The sequence below is a fragment of the Podarcis muralis genome, chromosome 5 (genome assembly GCF_964188315.1).
Source record: "Podarcis muralis chromosome 5, rPodMur119.hap1.1, whole genome shotgun sequence".
Lineage (NCBI taxonomy): Eukaryota > Metazoa > Chordata > Lepidosauria > Squamata > Lacertidae > Podarcis > Podarcis muralis.
The window spans coordinates 17524391-17529332 of record NC_135659.1 but is presented as its reverse complement, the minus strand read 5'-3'; the positions used below and the strand labels follow the sequence as shown (position 1 = coordinate 17529332).

Below are 4942 nucleotides of genomic sequence, written 5' to 3'. Positions count from 1 at the left end.
GTGGTTTGGCGGTGAGCTTGGTGCTCCATTGGCGGTTAGGCATTGGTTAAAATTGGTTGGAGGAGGGGTAAGTGCCTACCCCTCCAATGGCGATGCGGAAAAAGGGAATTCCGTTAAAGGAATCCAGGGGCTTGCCATTCTTTCGTCCTTGTCCCTGGAATCGGACCTGGGCCGTGCAAGCCCCACCGGAACATGAGGGTGAGAAGTGATGGTTTGGGGCCCAGCCTCACTTCCTCACCCAATACTTGTTTCCCATGCTGGCTTCCGCTGGAATCCGGAAGTCAGCTCTGTCCCTGGGCATGGACAGATAGTCATAACCAATGCCTAAGCAACCACTCACAATTATGTATTCAAATAAAGTTGTGGCCAAAATTGATGCCAAAAACCTTAAACAAAAATTATTGTGTGAAGTGTGTATTTCTTGGTGGGTGGCCTGGAGGGACTCAACACGCAAAGCATGTTCTCCCTAAATGAGAGCATGTGTTGCGGTTGGGGAATATAGGCCACGCTGGTATGACTGTGCAGTTTAGGTAACCCAGGTCAATAAGTGGTTAATTGGGTTACTGGGGAGTTCTGTATGTAGCCAATTTCGGGGGTGGGGTTAGTGCCTTTAAATACAGGTCGCCATTGCTGGGGCGTCCTCTTGGCTTTTACACCGGATCACCCGCCCACCCTCCCTTAAAGGGGGGGTTTTCTCGTTTGCTTGACCTTGCTATGCCTGTCATGGGGTCGCCTGCCTTGGTGCAGGGGCCTGGTAGGAATTTTCCCATTTGGCTGATTGGCTGGTGCCATTTGGTTTTGCCTACTGCGTAGCAAATCGTCACAACTTGTAAGGTTGGCGGTTAGGCATTGGTTAAAATTGGTTGGAGGAGGGGTAAGTGCCTACCCCTCCAATGGCGATGCGGAAAAAGGGAATTCCGTTAAAGGAATCCAGGGGCTTGCCATTCTTTCGTCCTTGTCCCTGGAATCGGACCTGGGCCGTGCAAGCCCCACCGGAACATGAGGGTGAGAAGTGATGGTTTGGGGCCCAGCCTCACTTCCTCACCCAATACTTGTTTCCCATGCTGGCTTCCGCTGGAATCCGGAAGTCAGCTCTGTCCCTGGGCATGGACAGATAGTCATAACCAATGCCTAAGCAACCACTCACAATTATGTATTCAAATAAAGTTGTGGCCAAAATTGATGCCAAAAACCTTAAACAAAAATTATTGTGTGAAGTGTGTATTTCTTGGTGGGTGGCCTGGAGGGACTCAACACGCAAATTAATAACTGTGGTCAAACTCTTTAAACAGTGGACATTCTGAGGGAATATGGCAGAGCAAACCAACTTTAGACAGAATGCTTGCATTAAGAAAAGGGTGAATGGGAAATGAAGGTGCGATGGAGAAATATGGCTGCAGTTGGAATAACTTTCGTTAACCATCTGGACTTAAGAATTCAAAGTCTGGAGCATTAAATTGTAAAAGTGAATGACAAGACGCTTTCACAACAACAAAGAAGCCAGCATGTATCAAAATGCATTCATGTGTGGCGGTGTATGTCTCACTCAGAAACAGCCTTTAAGCCAAATAAAAGGGAATCTTCCCCCCCCCTCCCCGTTTCCAGTGTGTTGCAAGCATCTCCCCCATCCTTAGCCCAGACCAGAGGCTTGGAATTTGCGTGTCGAGGTCCCCAAGCCACCCCCCAAATAACTCACAACGCACACTTAATTTTTGTTTAAGGTTTTTGGCATAATTTTGGCCACAACATTATTTAAATACAAAACCGTGAGTGGTTGTTTAGGCATTGGTTAAGACTATCTGTCCCCCCGCCTGGGGACAGAACTGACTTCCGAGCACCACCGAAAGACAGTGCGGGGGAAAGCAAGTCGGGGAGAAATGGAGCTGAGTCACAGACCCTCAATTCTCACCCGCATGCTCCCCGAAGGCTTGCCGGCCCTAGTCCCATTCCAGGGATTGGACGAAAAGATGGCAAGCCCCAGGATTCCTTTAACGGAATTCCCTTTCCACAGCAACCATGGAGGGGCAGGCCCAGCCTATCCTAACCCCTCCTCCACCAATTTATAACCAATGCCTAACCGCAACCTTACAAGTTGTGACGATTTGCTACGCAGTAGGCAAAAACCAAATGGCCCAGCCAATCAGCCAGATGGACAAAATTCCTACCGGGCCCCCGCTCCAAAGCAGAAGACCCCATGACAGGCATAGCAAGGTCAATGCAACAACCCCTTACTCAAGGGCGGGTGGGCGGGTGATCCGTTGCACACAGCAAAGAGAAAGCTCCAGGCTGTGTGCAGAGTATTTAAACATTTTACCCCTCCCACCAAAATTGCAACATAACTTTTACCCCTGCAACCCAGTGAACCAATCACTGCCCCAGGCCATCTTTAGAGACCCTGCCTGGTAACAGAGGGGTGGCTCAGCAGACCCCACCGCAACACGTGCTCTCCATGAAGGAGAACAAGCTTTCCCATCCCACCTGCTGAAAGTGCAAGAGGGAGAATTGCTGGCAGGATTCTAATCCATGGTGGCCAGTGCCGGATTTACGTATAAACTAAACAAGCTATAGCTTAGGGCCCCACTCTCTTGCGTCCCCCCCAAAAAAATTCAAGGGAAAACAAACTGGATGTACACTTCCAAAATATAAGATAGGAAACAAATAAAATACATTGGTACCTCGGGTTAAGTACTTAATTCGTTTTGGAGGTCCATTCTTAACCTGAAACTGTTCTTAACCTGAAGCACCACTTTAGCTAATAGGGCCTCCTGCTGCTGCCTCGCCGCTGGAGCACGATTTCAGTTTTCATCCTGAAGCAAAGTTCTTAACCTGAAGCACTATTTCTGGGTTAGCGGAGTCTGTAACCTGAAGCGTATGTAACCTGAGGTACCACTGTATAACCTACATACAGCAACAGTGTTTTGTGCTGTATATGGACCTATTAGGTCCATAAATTACCCTATAGCATATATTCAACACAAAAAAAGCGACAATTTGTTGTTGACAAAGGTCAGCTGGACATAAAAGGGCCCCATTACCTTCAGTAGCTTAGGGCCTCATCGAACCTAAATCTGGCCCTGATGGTGGCCCATGGAAAGCCCCTCAGATGGGGAATTCTAGGAAGGAGCTGAGAAAGTCCAGATTCAACAGAATCTGAAACCAGCCCCTCTGCCATCACTTGACTGTATCGGGATGGATCTGGGACCCATTGCTATGACCGCTCCTAGCTGGAGTAGTATGGAGAAGTGTTTTGCCTGCCCCATGATACCTGTCATGGAATTTTACTCAATATTGATCCAGAGTAGAATCCCAATGTATAGTTAGCAGAGTAGAAACTGAAACGCATTGCAGGATTCCCCTAATAAAGATAGACCAGAGGCAATTAATATTTCTTTTTTTAAAAAAAGTTTTTTTATTCAAAATTAAAACAAGACATATTATCCAAAAAGATATCATCCTTGTTCCCCCCCCATTTTTCCTCCCTCCCCTCACCCTCCCCCACAAACCCCCACCCCCTGACTTCCCTCAGTTCCAGTCTTTGGTTTCTCTGAGACTGCTGTTTTCTGCATGTTACAAAGTTGTATAGATCCTCAAACTATTTAGCTGATTATTATCAATAAAAAGTTTGTGAATGTTTATTCAAAACCTGCCAAGGAGTCCAGTTCACTTTGTTGCGTCTTCAGATACTTTGTAAAGGGTTCCTATTCATCTTTAAAGTCACAGTTATCCTTGTCCCGTAGCTTATATGAAAAATATAGAACGCTTCACGAATTTGTGTGTCATCCTTGCGCAGGGGCCATGCTAATCTTCTCTGTATTGCTCCAATTTTAGTATATGTGCTGCAGAAGCAAGCACAAGAGGCAATTAATACTTCACCCAGCAGAGCTTTACTGCTTCTGAAGGCAAATGAGCATAATGGTCACAAATCCAATACATTCAGGATTGGCACAGTCCATAAGAAATCCAGTTGTAGCAGACTTAACTTAAACTTACAATAACTTATTACTCTTGAGAGTCCCATGGACTGCAAGAAGATTAAACCTCTCCATTCTGAAGGAAATCAGCCCTAAGTGCTCACTGGAAGGACAGATCCTGAAGCTGAGGCTCCAATACTTTGGCCACCTCTTGAGAAGAGAAGACTCCCTGGAAAAGACCCTGATGTTGGGAAAGATGGAGGGCACAAGGAGAAGGGGACGACAGAGGACGAGATGGTTGGATAGTGTTCTCAAAGCTACCAGCATGAGTTTGACCAAACTGTAGGAGATAGTGGAAGATAGGAGTGCCTGGTGTGCTCTGGTCCATGGGGTCACGAAGACTCAGACATGACTAAACGACTAAATGACAACAACAACAACTTATAATAAGTCTAAACACTAAGCATACTATGTACAGAACACCACACCAGAAGGAAGAGAGATAGAAAGAGAAATTGAAACCCAGGTTGCAAAGTCAGCATGACCTTGACAGAAGAGGTAACAGAGCCAGTTTAAGCCAGCTGTACAGTGTTACCTCGGGTTACAGATGCTTCAGGTTACAGACGCCTCAGGTTACAGACTCTGCTAACCCAGAAATAGTACCTTGGGTTAAGAACTTTGCTTCAGGATGAGAACAGAAATTGCTAGGCGGTGGTGTGGTGGCAGTGAGAGGCCCTATTAGCTAAAGTGGTACCTCAGGTTAAGAACAGTTTCAGGTTAAGAACGGACCTCTAGAACGAATTAAGTTCTTAACCTGAGGTACCACTGTTCTCTGCTTCTCTGAAGGAATAACCCAAACGTCATGAACTTTCTGCTTGTTTTTTTCACACTGAGAAGCTTCCAGAACCCTCTTGAACTAATTAGAATAGGAAAGATCTCTACAATACTTTGTGCTCTAAGAAATGCAAACTGATCCTGACTGATACGAGTAGCAGAACTGCAGGTGCCTGGTGCTGTCAGGCCAGAGTTAG

The 4942-nt window shown here is 46.4% G+C and overlaps 1 non-coding gene across 1 annotated transcript; it reads right to left on the bottom strand.

Moving 5' to 3' along the window:
- Positions 1 to 3745: 3745 nt before the first annotated feature.
- Positions 3746 to 3852, bottom strand: LOC114600006 (U6 spliceosomal RNA). Its single transcript, XR_003707418.2, has one exon. It is a non-coding gene; the product is annotated as a U6 spliceosomal RNA (small nuclear RNA).
- Positions 3853 to 4942: the final 1090 nt, after the last annotated feature.